Genomic DNA, 16,934 nt, shown 5'->3' with positions numbered 1-16,934 from the left:
CACCTAATGCCACCGAAAGACAAACGTTTCGTTCTGTGCAAAATGTGAACAATTTTTTCCAAATGAAATATGACTAGTAAACACAATTGACTTAAGGGTAGTATCAATAGAATAGTGGATATATGGGTTTTGGATTCAGAGATCTTGATTCAAATCTTGGCTCAGACATACAGCATGTATCCTTGGACAAGTCACTTAACCTCTTGCTAAGCCTCAGTTTCTACATCTGTAAAATGGAAATAATAACAGCACCTATCTCACAAGGTTAAGAGTTTAATAAAATAACACACAGGCTAACAGAGTTTGGAATATGACAGTAATCCATAAATGAAGTGGCAATGCTCTGTTACTATTACTGTTACTACTACTACCACCACCGCCTCATGGGTAAATTAATCTTTAGGAAAAAACAGACATCCAAAATAATTACCCAGGTAATTTTAATTTTTAAATTTTTGAAGGACTAATAAAGAAATATTATATAAGTTACTTGAGTCTTGTTAGTTTAGGCTCTCTTCTCTGCAAATAATGTGGGAAATGAGAGGCAATGAAATTTAATTTCTCTCCTCAGTTTAATACAAACCTCAAAGGGAGAGACAGTCACAGTTGAAAGACAGGGAGAAAATATTACCAACATGGTCAGAACAAGTTTATTATGCCCAAGAACCATGTGAGAAATATTAAATTATTTCAGTACTGCATGTGCAATACTGCTATGGTTTTAAGTTCTTTTATAGCATTCTCAAATACATTAATAAAAAGCTATTTACAGGTTTCTGAAATTTTGCTTCATACTCTCCTGTCCTTGCTGCAGAAGACTTAATTCTAAAAGCAAATAACTCGGGGTGGGGGGCGGGGAGTGCAGGCAGTTAATCCACTTTAGGCACACTCCATAGAGGACAGGTTCAACAGTTTTTGTCATTTGCGTCCAGACTACAGCTCTCACATCCAACACAAACTCTAAACCAGCCAGATGAATAAGTCTAACTCCAGGATCTGAGACAAATTTGCTATTGCTTTTTAAAAAAAGAAATACCATAAGAAAATAGAATTTACATAGCATTTTTATTTAGCTCTCACATGATAAGGCAAAAGATAAAAACTTTATGAAGTTACCAGAACTTTCTGCAGTTTGAAACATAAAGAAATAAACCTATGCCAGTAAGAGCCAAAAGGAGATACCTGAGTTACAAAATACAAACTACTATGGATAAAAGCCTCAAGGTGCAACCACAAGTCATCATTGCCAGGTCTCCTAGAAATGAATGGGTTTCAATTTTCCGAACAATAAAAATAAATTTTTTTCCGTATCATTAAGCATAAGTAGTATTACTAGTACTAAGTGAACAGGACATTGTACTTTCTGAAATTAAGGGTTAACAAAATTAATTTATCTTCTGTTTTTAGCACAGAAAGAAAAAAATGTTCTACATGTGTAACGTACTCCAAGCAATACAAGATTATTCATAAGGCCACCAGATGACTACAGTATAGAATATGTATGTGACTTATCAACTTAATTCCAAGGAATCATAAAATAACCATTAAGGAAAACACTGTAATTACAATACCACCAATAATATATACACCAAAATTCCTTAGCAGTAGTGGGTAAAGAAGTAAACAAATACGGGCAAGAGCAGAATTTCTGGGTACTAAAATAATGAGCCAACAAAGTTCTGTTTAAGTCCATATTATAAAAATATAGAGGAATCAATGGCAGTAGTGGGTAAAGAAGTAAACAAATAGGGGCTGCCCTGGTGGCACTATGGTTAAGAATCTGCCTGCCAATGCAGGAGACACGGGTTCGATCCCTGGTCCGGGAAGATCCCACATGCCACGGAGCAACTAAGCCCGTGCGCCACAACTACTGAGCCTGCGCTCTAGAGCCCAAGAGCCACAACTACTGACACCCGCGCACCTAGAGCCCATGCTCCGCAACAAGAGAAGCCACTGCAATGAGAAGCCTGCGCACCACAACGAAACGTAGCCCCCACTCGTCACAACTAGAGAAAGCCCGCGCGCAGTAATGAAGACCCAATGCAGCCAAATTAATTAATTAATTAATTAATTTAATTTAATTTAAAAAAAAAGAAGTAAACAAATATGCGCAAGAGCAGAATTTCTGGGTACTAAAATAGTGAGCCAACAAAGTACTGTTTAAGTCCATATTATAAAAATGCAAGGAATCAATGGGAGCAATGATTTTAAAGTATAAAATAGTGACAGAAATTAGTTTTGTTATAAATGTCATCACACTTTTGGTGAATTCCGTGCTACCACACCAATTTTGAAACAAGATGTAAAATTTAACTGGCAGAAATATCTGTTGACCAATTTGAAGTTATAGCTAAAAAGAAGGAAAGGTTTTTAAATAAATTATGAAATGATAAAACGATACAACTTTTGAGTTCACATTTTAATATGCTAACCCAAAACTGCAATGTATATTTCCAGTGTAGTCTATTAAATGTACTATGGATTTTAAGGTCCTGAATCAAAACAGGGGCACAAATTTAGACCCCCAAATACCTTTTAGTCCTATAAACTGAAAGAAAATCCAAACGCCCAGAATATCTGTGTCAATTTTAACTTTAAAAAATTCTTATTTTCAGAATCTTGTTAAAACTGAAGAATCACAAGAATTCACCAAAACTTATGATATATAGTATTTTAGTTGTTTCTTAAAAGCCAGAAGTAGTTAATAAGAAGCTTTTCAATCTAAATTGTCTAAAGTAGTGGCAACTAATAGTTTTAAGAAAGTGAACTTTAAATTTACCTGGCCACAAGAGGCACATGAAAATATCTCCAACATCGCTAATTATCAGAGAAATGCAAATCAAAACTACAATGAGGTATCACCTCACACTGATCAGAATGGCCAACATCAAAAAGTCAACAAATAATAAATGCTGAAGAGGGTGTGGAGAAAAAGGAACCCTTCTACACTGTTGGTGGGAATGTTGATTGGTGCAGCCACTATGGAGAACAGTGTGGAGGTTCCTTAAAAAACTAAAAAGAGAGCTACCATATGATTCTACAATCCCACTCCTGGGCATATATGTGGAGAAAACCATAATTTGAAAAAATACATGCACCCCAATATTCATTGAAGCACTATTTACAATAGCCAAGATATGAAAGCAACCTAAATGTCCATTGACAGATGAATGGATAAAGAAGATGTGGTATATTTATACAATGGGATACTACTCAGCCATAAAAAAGAATGAAATAATACCATTTGCAGCAACATGGATGGACCTAGAGATTATCATACTAACTGAAGTAAGCCAGACAGAGAAAAACAAATATATGACATCACTTATATGTGGAATCTAAAAAAAATATGATACAAATGAATTTATATACAAAACAGAAATAGACCCACAGACACAGAAAACAAACTTATGGTTACCAAAGGGGAAAGGGAGTGGAGGGTTAATTAGCAGTTTGGGATTAACATATACACACTACTATATATAAAACAGACAACCAAAAGGACCTACTGTATAACACAGTGATCTATATTCAATATTTTGTAATAACCTATAAGAGAAAAGAATTTGAAAAAAAATATATGTATGTATAACTCAATCACTTTGCTGTACACCTGAAACTAACACAACATTGTAAATCAGCTTCACTTCAATAAAAAATTTATAGGGACTTCCCTGGTGGCGCAGTGGTTAAGAATCCGCCTGCCAATACAGGGGACATGGGGTCAAGCCCTGGTCCGGGAAGATTCCACGTGCTGCGGAGCAACTAAGCCCGTGCGCCACAACTACTGAGCTCACGTGCCTAGAGCCCGTGCTCTGCAAAGAGAGAAGCCACCACAATGAGAAGCCCGTGCAACACAACGAAGAGTAGCCCCCACTCGCCACAACTAGAGAAAGCCTGCGTGCGGCAATGAAGACCCAGTGCCGCCCAAAATAAAAATAAATAAATTTTAAAAATAAATTAAATAAAATAAAATAGACTTTGGAGCTTCCTCTCCAGAAGCAGACAACATCTTGAGGTATTTGGCTCTCTCAATATCATGGATGAAGATCTTTGTCTCCAATATGAAACCTTTATTCCATTTGCCTTTTTGCCTCTTGCTTTTGCTCTCTGTAAATGCACAGAAAGACAATGTTCCTTAACTCTGGCAACTGCCTCTAAATCTACCACTAAGGCCATAGCTCCACAACAAAAGTCCCTAGAATTTCTTGCTAAGGTGGTTTTGGATAATAGCATTGCTTTCGATTACTTACTGGCAAAACAAGCCATAAGTCTGTGCCATAGCAAATATCTCCTGCTATAACTGGATCACACCCTCCGATACTATAGCAAATACAGGAAATTAACAAAGAAGCCTCTTGACTTAAAACAGGTTGATGGCCCTTCGGGTACATTCTTTGCTTTATTTGGTAAGAACTTGTTTGGTTCATAGGGAGCCGTAAGGAGCATACTTAGTCTCTTGGTATTATCCGACTGACCGTCATCATTATAATCTCCCTGGTAGGCTATGTTCTCTCAAGGGTCTTAAATTCATGTCTGTAGCCATCACCAATACATCAGATGGTCTCACTGCACTTGCAGAGAAATAAGATAAACAATGAGATGAACAGCAAAAACAATTCTTCCACAGACCAGACTCATAACCTATGAGTTTCACGACGAGACAAAAACAACAACCTGATGGTGACCAAGAGTGGCACTATCACCAAATTTTTGGTTAAACTCTCTGATATGAGAAGAGGGCCAAAAGGACGGGTTAATATGTTAAATTTATTAAACAAGGAGACCATTAGACTGAGGTGGTTCTAATACCTTAGCAACCCTACATAAGCAAACAAAAACCTAAGCCTGTAACTGCCTCAAGGCTAAGAAATCACACCTAAGGACAACCAATAACAAACAGCCAATTAGGCTTTTCCAAATAAGGCAAACGCTAAAGCTATAACTGATCAACTAATTTTTCTGCTTTGCTTTTCTCTCTAAAAGCTTTTCCCCCAGCTCCTGTTGATGGAACACTCCTAACCATTTCCAGTTTGGCGCTGCCCAATTCAAATAGGTATTTGCTCAAATAAACTATTAAAATTTAAAAGGAAAGAAAAAAGTTATGGAGAATTAATAAAATTTTCAAATTAAAGTTTAAATTTCTAATATGGTAAATGTCAATAGATATTACAAAGTAAACAAAAGCTCAATAATTTAAGAATGTAAAAGGGTCCTGAGCCCAGAAAGTTTAAACTAAAAACAAAAACCCCACTAGCTTAGTAGGCATTCTGATGTTATCTTAATTCCATTTTCAACTCTACCACTTCTGATACAACCTGAATTAAGTCTCTGTCTTTTTTGTTTTATAAGAAAATCAGGAAGGAAATACTCAACTGTTCAGTCTGGTAAGGTACCACATTTTGCCTCTCTAAACTTTAATTTCCCTAGTGGGTTATACCAGACCTCATGACCTTCAAAGGTCCTGCTAACTCTAGGGTTCTATGACTCTCCACCTACCTCCAAACCTTCCAGCTCTGACAGCTCCACATTGTTCAACAAGGGAGAGAGGGGACCCTTTACAACTTGGCCCCACACTAATTTTCTAGTCGCTTATTCTCATTCCCTTGTCACTCTTTATCCTACCCACTAATGATCTATCCACATAAGAGTATACCAGTTTTGGGAATTCCTTGGTGGCCCAGGAATGGCCACCAAGTGGTTAGGGCTCTGCGCTTCCACAGCAGGGGGCACGGGTTCGATCCCTGGTCGGGGAACTAAGATCCTGCATGCCGCACAGCGTGGCCAAAACAAACAAAAAAAGAGTATACCAGTTTCTAATCATGGGCACCCCCCTTTTTTTCTTATTAGATATAAGTCCTTGGTTAAATTACTTCCTCTCTAATACTTCACTTTCTTGTATGTAAATGGTGATAATACCTATCACTTGCGAGGGGCTATGGTGAAAATTTAATGAGTTTGTGATTGTAAGGTACTTAGCACTCTGCCTAGCATACAGCAAGAACATGAGAGCTCTTGTCCATACCTATTCCTATTGAAGACACCTTTCTGTCCCTCCCTGCTTGCCCTGCCTTCAAGGATTAGCTAGCTCCAATGTTAACCTCCTGCTCTGCAGCTGTTCTTGACATCCCCACCCCACCCCATAGCATTCACTGATTTCTTAGTTGTGTATTTCTAAGCCTCTTTTACTACAATGTCTATCTCAAACCCTTTCACTCTGTATTATAACTACTCATTTACCAGCCTCTTAAAAGTCCAAGACTAGATTCATCTTTGTAAACAGAGCCTAGCATGGTGCCCAATATGTAATGGATGTGTGACTCCAGAAAATTATTGATTTGAATTATCCAAGCAACTGAAATTAATGCCTAGGAAAGTACACCAAGCTCGATAAAATGAAGGTATTAACTACATTCAGTATCTAAGAGTGAAATGAAAATTTCTGAGAAAATATTACTTTGTTGGAAACTGCAAAGTATGTCTTTCTTCTTTAATGTTTGATTAATTATTCAAGAAAAGTAATGGCTGTTCTAGCCAAGACTCTAGGACTTTGACATATATTAATAACCTGACTGAAAAATCACTGGTAACTGTAAAAACAAAAACACTTCATGGAGCCTGTCATCTAGAACTTTGTAGAAGATGATTTTTTTAAATAGACATTTTTCTGGGATGAAAGCAAAAGCACAATTATAACACATAAAACAGTGCTTTAAATATCTGACAAAGTCCAGAGTGTGGATTTTGCACTATTCTGTTTCATTCATAAATCCTATAATTGTGAATACCTGCATCAGTGGCTCTCAACTGGGGCCATTCTGCGCCCCAAGGGACATTTTTGGTTGTCCAACCGTGGGTGGGTGGGGAAGCTTACTGCCATTTAGTGAGTAGAAGACAGGGATGCTGCTAAACATCCTACGGTGCACAGGACAGCCCCTCAACAAGGAATTATCTGGCCTCAAAAGTGAATAGTGGGGGCTCCCCTGGTGGCACAGAGGTTTAGAATCCGCCTGCCAATGCAGGGGACACGGGTTCGAGCCCTGGTCCGGGAAGATCCCACATGCCGCGGAACTAAGTCCGTGCGCCACAACTACTGAGCCCGCGTGCCTAGAGCCTGTGCTCCGCGACAAGCGAAGCCACGGCAATGAGAAGCCCGCGCACCGCAACGAAGAGTAGCCTCCCCCTGCCGCAACTAGAGAAAGCCCGCACGTAGTAACTAAGACCCAACACAGCCAAAAATAAATAAATTTATTTTTTTTTAAAAAGTGAATAGTACCAAGGTTGAGAAACCCCAGCCTACATTACCTTCTTTGACCGCTTTCCCTTCTTTTGAAAATCCAACATGCTAATTTTAAGCTGCAATTCAAATGCAGGATCCTTACAGTCACTGTTCTTCCTTATTACTAATACATCACTTCATAAAAATCTTTGAATAAGTCCAAAACTTACAGGGGAAAAAAAAAAAGGTCAACGTCTAAAGATTAGACTGAGAAGAAGCTGGGATCCAAAATGTTCTGATGTCACTCGATTCTGGCAAACATGACAAAAAGAGAAACTGCAAATAGCTTTTTACAGTATGTGTTTTGCCATGTCAATAGCAGGGTCAAAGTATTTGTAGACAAAACTATTTTATAATTTTGAACAAATAACGGGTGAAATATATAGTACTGCTACCCCTACTCTAGTAAGGCTTACATCAATGATAACTATTCCAATTCATGTTAAAATTGTTTCTCAGCTCAATAGCTTTGTTTACCCTCAAACTAGGGACTTAAGATGGTAGTTTAGTATCACAACTAGATTTTTTCTCATCAAGTACCATGGTCAGAGAATGAATAAAACTTCTATTCTGCATAAAGAGCTTAAGGGGGTATTTTGTCTTATAACTTTAAGACATTTTAAAATTTGCCTTTAAGAATGACAACATAACTCAACAGCAAAAAAAAAAAAAAAAAAAAACCAACCAACCAGGTGCAAAAATGGGCATCTTTGAACCTGAACAGACATTTCTCCAAAGAAGACATAAATGGCCAAGGCACACATGAAAAGATGCTCAACATGACTGTTAGGGAAATTCAAATCAAAACAACAGCAAGATACCATTTCACACTCATTAGGATGGCTATTATCAAAAAACAGAATATAACAATGTTGGCTAGGATGTAAAGAAATTGGAACCCCTGTGCACTGCTGGTGGAAAAATAAAATGGTGTAGACACTATAGAAAACAGTATGGTAGTTCCTTAAAAACTTACAATTGCCACAATCATTCAGCAATTCCACTTCTGGATATATAACAAAAAGAATTGAAAGCAGGTACTTGAATAGATATTTGTTTACCCACATTCATAGCGTGTTTAGCAGCCAAAAGGTAGAAGCAACCCAAGTATATAGCGACAGATGACTGGATAAACAAAATGTGGTATCTATATACAATGCAATATTATTCAGCCTTAAAAGGGAAAGAAAATTCGGCCATATGCTAAAACTTGTATGAACCCTGAGGACATTATGCTAAGTGAAATAAGCCAGTCACAAAAGGACAAATGCTGTATGATTCAGTTTTTTTGAGGCAACTAGAGCAGTCAAATTCATAAAGACAGAAGGAATGGTGGCATAGCCTGGGGCTGGGGAAGAGGAGAATGGGAGTTGTTTAACGGAAAGATGAAAGGGTTCTAGAGATGAATAGTGGTGACTGCTGCACCACAAGGTGAATGTACTTAATACCACTGAATGGTACACTTAAAAATGGTTAAAATGGTAAATTTTATGTTATTTTAACACACACAAACACACACACATACAAACATGACCTAAGTAGTAAAGTACAAAATGAACTGTTCTTCTTGGGACTTCCCTAGTGGCGCAGTGGATAAGACTCCGCACTCCCAATGCAGGGGGATCCGGGTTCAATCCCTGGTGGGGGAGCTAGATCCCGCATGCATGCCACCACTGACAGTTCATGTGCTGCGACGAAGGAGCCCATGTGCCACAACTAAGACCTGGCTCAACCAAGTAACAAATAAATGAATAAATAAATAAATTAATTAAATATTTTAAAAAACAAAAACAAAAATGAACTGTTCTTCTCTTTGCGCCTTAGAAAAAAATGAGATTCCAAACCAGTCAATGTAACAGGCTACCTGCTGGGTTTTGTCAATAAGGCTCTGCTGAATCAAGAGGTCTCACAACCTGGCTTATCAAGGTTAAAAGTTCCTCAGAAATGATTTCAGAGAAATGAGTCAGCTCTAACTGGTGATTCTGCAACTACTGCAAAAGAAACGGGGAAAGCACTTTAGGACTTGACTGTATAAATGATAAATTAAACTCTTTAGAGCCAAAGTTAATGAAAAGTTGTCTAAATTCTTGGTATTTAGCATACCTATTGAGAAAAACTGTATTAATATATTAAACAGTGAAAATGCATTTTTAAATTATGGAACCAATATTTTAACTTCAATTTTGTTTTGGTCCACATATTTCTTCTTCTATCATTAGAAATCACAAAGACTTCTAATGGGAAAAGATTTGATTTAAAAAATTATGACTAAATAAATTAATAGAGTAAAACTGACAACAGAGGAAGTTTTTTTCTCCTTGTTTTTTTCATCATTTGTTTTTTTCTAATTGAAGTATAATTGATTTACAATGTTGTGTTAGATTCAGGTGTACAGCAAAGTGACTCAGTTATTTATATTCTCTTTTTCAGATTCTCTTCCACTATAGGTTACTACAAGATACTGAATATAGTTCCCTGTGCTATACAGTAGGTCCTATTGTTTATCTATTTTATATATAGTAGTGTGTATCTGTTAATCCCAAACTCCTAATTTATCCCTCCCCCCTTCTTTACCCTTTGGTAGCCATAAGCTTGTTTCTATGTCTGTGAGTCTATTTCTGTTTTGTAAGTAAGTTCACTTGTATCATCTTTTTAGATGCTACACATAAGTGATATCATAAGATATTTGTCTTTCTCTCTCCGACTTACTTCGCTTAGTATAGTAATCTCTAGGTCCATCCACGTTGCTGCAAGTGGCATTATTTCATTCTTTTTTATGGCTGAGTAATATCCCTAAGTGTGTGTGTGTGTGTGTGTGTGTGTGTGTAAGTCTTCTCTTAATAGAAACAGGTAGAAGCAGAAAGAGAGCCATAATCCACCAGCAGTACTTTTTCCTTTCACTGCAATCAGTTTTTATTGCTGATATAAAAAAATAATTTATTTCCTAAGGATTTCTAAGTATAACAGAAAATCTAGACCTCAAAAATTAACTTTTCTTGAGTTCTAGTTTCCACCTAGCCTTCCCCTGTGAGCATTTATAAATATCAAGCATGCCTAAACCTTAGACAGGTACTGGCTCCATTTTATAGGTAGATAAGATTAAACATGTTTCGTGTTCATGGTCACTAAAGTGGTGGTAAATTCAACCACAGTAATTAAAATAAATGGTTTTATTTATCTTCCTATTCTAAAGTCCAATAGTTTACATAAATGAAGGAAAAAACAAAATCATTAAAGACAGGTTTTTAAAGAGCACCTTATTTTGGTGGAAAATACTGTTTAAAATTGAGCTTAAATATGCTATGTGTGGTTATGCACAAGTAACTCTTTGGGATGCAATTACAGCTACAAGTTAATGTTTTTAAGCTTACTACTATTTTTAGTAGAATTAAACAAAAGGAATATGGAAATAGTTAATCTATAGGATGACTGCTGCATAATTAAAGGTTACCCCAAAAAAAGCCTGAAGGAATATTTTTCAGTCTTAAAAAGGAAGACAGGACTTCCCTGGTGGTGAAGTGGTTAAGAATCCGCCTGCCAGTGCAGGGCACACGAGTTCGAGCCCTGGTCCGGGAGGATCCCACATGCCGTAGAGCAACTAAGCCTGTGCACCACAACTACTGAGCCCACATGCCTATAGCCCGTGCTCCACAACAAGAGAAGCCACTGCAATGAGAAGCCCACGCACCGCAATGAAGAGTAACCCCCGCTCGCCGCAACTAGAGAAAGCCCACACGCAGCAACGAAGACCCAATGCAGCCAAAAATAAATAAATAAATAAAATAAATTATATTTAAAAAAAAACCAAAAACAACTTAGATCTAATTTCAAAGAAAAAAAAAGTTAAAATGGTAATTTCACATTATGTATATTTTTACCACAATTTTTTAAAAATTGAAGGCTTACAAGTTTTGGCATTAAAACCATAATTTCGTGGTTTCAAATCTAAGTGTTCTAATAACAATAGCAAAAATGGAAAGCGGCTATGCTCTTATAAATCTATTACTAAGAATCGCGTGGCGTATTTGCTGGTGGGCTTTATGGGACCCTAAAAAATTCCCTAGTTAACTTTAAGAATTATAAGATGATGGGTTAGCAGAGATCTAGTCACAAAGTGCAGCTTACCATTTTTTTTTTAAAACAGATTTTTGGGGGGCAGATATGTGATCAGATTCTGCTTCAGACAGATTCTGCTAAGTACAAAATTCACAGAGGATAAAGTGAAAAAATTATTTTTCTACATATTCTGTGTCCAAAACACAGCCCTTACTCTAGGGCCAAGAGTACTTCTGCCTTAAATTCCAAAGAGCCTAGGCCTGCAGTGTCATTACATTCTTGGCAATCCCTTAAGACTCACAAATCCTGCTACTCAGGTAACTCGAAGCAAAAACCATCAAACATGCAGGCACCCTAGAAGTAATAAGCAGATATAACACACCTGCCTAAGGAACAAGAAATCTTTCTGTACGGCAGCAAAGCCCTTAGAACATCCATGGGATGGATGCCTCACTCAAGGGACAAACTCAGGAGAAATCTAAACTGTTAATTGTAACAGTGGGATTTCTTACTTCCTTAACCACATGCAGTATAAAAACTAGATATATTTCTTATATGAACAACTAAATGGTTTAAAAGGCATAAACCAAGAAAGCATACAGATCACGTGAAACCATTTTGTTGTTGTTGTTGTTGTTGTTTTTAAGTTCCAAATGGTTATGTACAAATGCCGTAGCCTTTACCACACCTGCAAGTAAATTTGAACTTCGGGTTTTGCCTTTTTCCAATTTAACTTTGGTGCTAATTACATCTCCTTACTATCCAGAATAAAAAAGTTTGCTATTTCCCACTTCTGAACTCTTTATTAAGGCAGCTCCATACTCAAGAGGTTAGAAGGGCACCTAACTCCCCACCAGGAAGCCTAAAGCCACCCACTGTTTGATGCACTTGTTTAATTATTTACAAATGACTTCAAATTACTCACTAAGAAACTCCAGCCTAAAGTCCTTCTACTTAAACAACTCCTCTGCAGTTTCTTCCAGTGGAAACAAACACAAAGCTACACTCCAAATGGCTCCAACCACCATGACACAGCACATTCAGGAAGCTACTGTGCCCCTCCCCACACAATCAAAAATAACATTCAAAGAACCATGGAACTCCCCAGGTGTGGTTACATAAATCATATCTAGAAGCAAGACGAGCATCTATAAAATGTGTGTCTTATTCTAATTCCAACACCGGAACTCCATGCCTGTTAATAGACACATTTTAAACCTCTATCAAAAGTATTAGCCATCGCTTCAAAATTACCTTCAGATTAAGGGTTTGTGTGTGTGTGTGTTTCTTTTTTAATTAAAAAAAATTATTCTGGTTAAGATGACTTAATTTTCTTCTTGGGGGATTAAACTAATTTATTTGGGGACTTACATATTAAAGTTTTTCAACAGCTGAGACATTCCCTTGGCCACCCTGGAAATCAACATGAATTTTAATATTTTAGCCTGACCAATCCTAAATTTGTTAAAGACAGAATCTGCAAAACAGTTCAATATATATTTTAAGCTTATAAGTCCCAAGAGCCTTTTCCATTAATCCATAATTTCAAAAGAATAGAAGGGTCTTGAGAATAAAAATAGTGGACTCTATTCTTTAAACAAAATGAAAAGCAGTAAATCAACGCATAAATTACTCCATGACATTCTATCTTGATAGAGCTCATTTCTATTCTGTGCTGTCCAACAGAAATTTAATAGAAGTCAAAAATGTAATTTAAAATGTTTAAATAGCCACACTTTAAAAAGTAAGAGACTTTTACCCACTGGTGGTCCAGTGGGTAAGACTCTGCACTCCCAATGCAGGGGCCAGGGTTCAATCCCTGGTCGGGGAACTAGATCCCATATACATGCTGCAACTAAACATGCCGCAACGAAGATCCTAAGTGCTGCAATAAGATCCGGCACAGCCAAAATAAATAAATAAATAAATAAAATTTAAAAAGTAAGAACAGGTGAAATTTAATGTATTTTATTTAATGTAATATACTTGAAATATTATCTCAACATGCGGTCAACATAAAAACCAGTAATACTTTTTTTTGTGCTATATCATCAAAATTCTGTATTTTTAAAAATAGTTCTACTGGGGCTTCCCTGGTGGCGCAGTGGTTATTAAGAATCCTGCCAATGTAGGGCACACAGGTTCAATCCCTGGTCCAGGAAGATCCCACACACCGCGGAGCAACTAAGCCCAAATGCCACAACTACTGAAGCCCACACGCTCTAGAGCCCGCGAGCCACAACTACTGAGCCTGCGTGCCACAACTACTGAAGCCCATGCGCCTAGAGCCCATGCTCCACAACAAGAAAAGCTACCACAATGAGAAGCCCACGCACCACAATGAAGAGTAGCCCCTGCTCGCTGCAACTAGAGAAAGCCCGTGCACAGCAACAAAGACCTGACGCAGCCAAAAATAAATAAAATTTTAAAAAATAAAAATATAAAAAATAAATAAAGGTATACAATAGTTTTTAGTATATTTATGGAATTATGCAATCATCACCATAATGTAACTCTGGTACATTTCACTGCCCCAGAAAGAAACCTCATACCTATTAGCAGCACTCTCCATTCTCTTCCATCCTCAGCCCTAGGTAACCACTAATCTACTTTCTGTCTCTGTAATTACCTATTCTGGACATTTTACATAAAGAGAATCATATGATTCGTACCATCTTCTTTCACTAAGCATTTTTTTGAGGTTCATCCATGTTATAGTGTGAATCAGTATTGGTGCACAGACTAGCCAAATTTCAAGTGCTCAATAGCCACATGTGGCTAGTGGATACAGTACTGGACAACCTAGTTCTAGAACCAGAAAGCTGCCCAATAAACAAGCATATCAGCCTTAAATAAGAGACCATGTTAGGAACTTCCCTGGTGGTCCAGTGGTTAGGACTCCAAGCTCCCAGTGCAGGGGGCCCAGGTTCGATCCCTGGTTGGGGAAATAAGATCCCACATACCGCAACTAAGCTCAGGTGCCACAACTACTGAGCCCATGTGCCACAACTAGAGAGCCCTCATGCCACAACTACTGAGTCCATGCACTCTGGAGCCCATGCATCACAACTAGAGAGAAGCCCACAAGCCACAACGAAAGATCCCATGTGCCGCAACTAAGACCCAACGCAGCCAAATAAATATTAATAAATAAATTAATTAAATTAAATTAAAAAGAGTGTAACTCAGATTCTTAGGAAAAACCAACTCTGTTTTTGCAAAGTTAATTTTAAAATATATTTCACTATCTTGTCTACCTGGAAAGAAGAAGTTCATTCATCCTACAAAGTAGACTTTTAGGAAGATGTTCCACAGAAGTGACTTTATACAATTTGTAGCAGCAGGAAAACCTAACGGCATTTAGATTAAGTAATGACTAATAATTTAAGTAAATAAATTATCAGAGGGTGCTCTTTCCATTTTCTCATAGGAGAAACAATCACAAAACTACCCTTTATAGATAAAGGCAAGCACTTAGTTTGTAGTCTAAGACACAGATTTTTTTAAAAAAATTAAGGAGAGGGTGTGGGTAATGAAATCTTGGCTAATTCTGAGCTTCAGAAAATGCTAATGTTTATTTTAAAATGAGAACACCACATTTTCCTTTAGTTCTGTGCATGGATGATCCCTTTGTTCAGGGCAGGGTAAAATTATACCATGACTTCTGAGAATGACCATAGAAGGCCTCCAAGTGAAAACAACCCAAAAAGGATAAAAGAGAATAACAAGGTCTCTGAAACTGCTCTGAGTAAACTTTCACCGTAAGTAAAAAAGACTAACAGAGGTTTCGATGTCATTCCAAAAGTTTAAAACATAAGCAAGGTTATAGGAACTTACATTTTCTATATAGCCCTGGCGCTGATAAAGACAAAAATAAATGTACCCCTTTATTTGTGGCTTTAATATTTCTTAGTGACTTCCGAGTGTTCTCTGATCAGGAATTAGGCCATGTTTAACTCCCTTGTCAAAGAGGAAAGCTGACATAGAGGCTATGCACAAATCAGTCATGACACTAAAAATATGCAATTTAAGCATTTTTTTGTAAGAGTTTGCTTCTAAATCAAACAAATACAATCTAGCATAGCATTTTTAATTTTAAAGTTTGTTGTTTAGGACTTTAATGTGAATTACTTTTTGTTAATTTTTAAGGCAACATTTAAAAAATTTACTTCAAGTTTAAATTAAAACTCACAAGATACCAAGTCACAAGTTTATCCCAGAAACCTATTTTCATTCCTTCCACCTAACAATCAATCAAACCAAAATAAACTCCAGCACAACCCCAGTGGAAAGAATGAAAAGGGGCATGGGAGAGAGTTCTTTACTGAAAACAGACTAACAACTAAAAGCAAGTTCCTGGGGAACTTTGGTAATTAATTAATTTTTTGGTAATAAATTCTTTAATACTAAACGCAGACCATGCTGTGATGTACCCAAGCAGCAGCATGGCAGAAGCTGTTTTTCAAGCCTTAGTTTCTAAGGGGCATAAGACACAAAGTTACAGTTAAAGCAAGGGAGTAATAACGGAAAGATGCACTGAAAATAGTAGCATTCACACCAGCTTCCAGTCTTCGGCTCCTCAATCCTTTATTTGAAGTGCCTCCTTCGCATGAACAAACCTGGGTTAACTGGCACCCACTTCACAGCCTCTCCTCCCCTAAGCGGCCGGTCACAGTGCGCAAGCCCCGCCCCCTGGGCTGAGGGCCAGGCAAAAACTCTGGCAAAATAAGGAAGCCTCTGGGAGGTGGCAAGCAGCCAACTCAAACTGGATGATTCCAGTTTAGTCTGGTTTGAGTCACAAACAAGCAGTTCCTAGCTTTCCCCACCATATTCAGAGGCACTGGCTGCTCAGGCTGCGCACAATGAACTCTCCTCATTTATTCTCAGATCTAAGCCTACCTCATTCTCATTTCCCTAGCACCAGAGGCTCGAAATGAAAGCAAGGTTCCCAATACAGCAAATATGGGTCAGTCCCGCACTTGTTTCCGAAGCCAACTGCCCATTCCGCACAGAACGCTAAAACTGGCAACAACTACACCTCTCAAAAGCCTTACTGAAATGCTGTACTTGACAAAAAAGGAAAAACAGAAAGGAACTAGTCTGATTTATAAATCTCCATAATGAAAGTTAAGCCCACCAGAGCAATTAGAAAGCAAACACGTCCATTTTCCATATTTAGCACAAAAAAAGGCTTGGCTGGCTAACATGACCCCAAAAGACAGAAGTGTATAGCTTACTGCCCAGTAACAAACTGCACAATAGCTTACAAAGGAATGTTGTTTCCAAAATATGGGCTCTTCATTTTGCCTGCCACTGATGAGAATGGAAAAAAATACTACCAATAAAATAAAAATAAAAATAGGGACTTCCCTGGAGATCCAGTGGTTAAGACTCGTGCTTCCAATGCAGGGGGCGCAGGTTCGATCCCCAGTCGGGGAGCTAAGATCCCATATGCCGTGCGGTGCAGCCAAATAAATAAATAAAAATCAAAATTTATGTATACATTAATATATATGGGGGTGTATTTCTCTTCAAAGCACACACAGCTAAACAGAAATTATCTACTATTCATTATTATAGATAAGATCACCTTTGATGA

The 16,934-nt window shown here is 37.6% G+C and overlaps 1 protein-coding gene and 1 non-coding gene across 4 annotated transcripts in view; one reads left to right on the top strand and one right to left on the bottom strand.

Annotated features, from left to right (window-relative positions):
- The window catches only part of SPEN (spen family transcriptional repressor), an 81,562-nt gene that overhangs the window by 28,554 nt on the left and 36,074 nt on the right, over nucleotides 1-16,934 (bottom strand). The window lies entirely within an intron of this gene.
- On the top strand, nucleotides 14,210-14,282 carry TRNAW-CCA (transfer RNA tryptophan (anticodon CCA)). Its single transcript has one exon. It is a non-coding gene; the product is annotated as a tRNA-Trp (tRNA).

The sequence above is a fragment of the Balaenoptera acutorostrata genome, chromosome 1, assembly GCF_949987535.1.
Source record: "Balaenoptera acutorostrata chromosome 1, mBalAcu1.1, whole genome shotgun sequence".
Lineage (NCBI taxonomy): Eukaryota > Metazoa > Chordata > Mammalia > Artiodactyla > Balaenopteridae > Balaenoptera > Balaenoptera acutorostrata.
The sequence above is the reverse complement of the archived record's forward strand: the minus strand, read 5'-3'. Positions and strand labels throughout refer to the sequence as shown.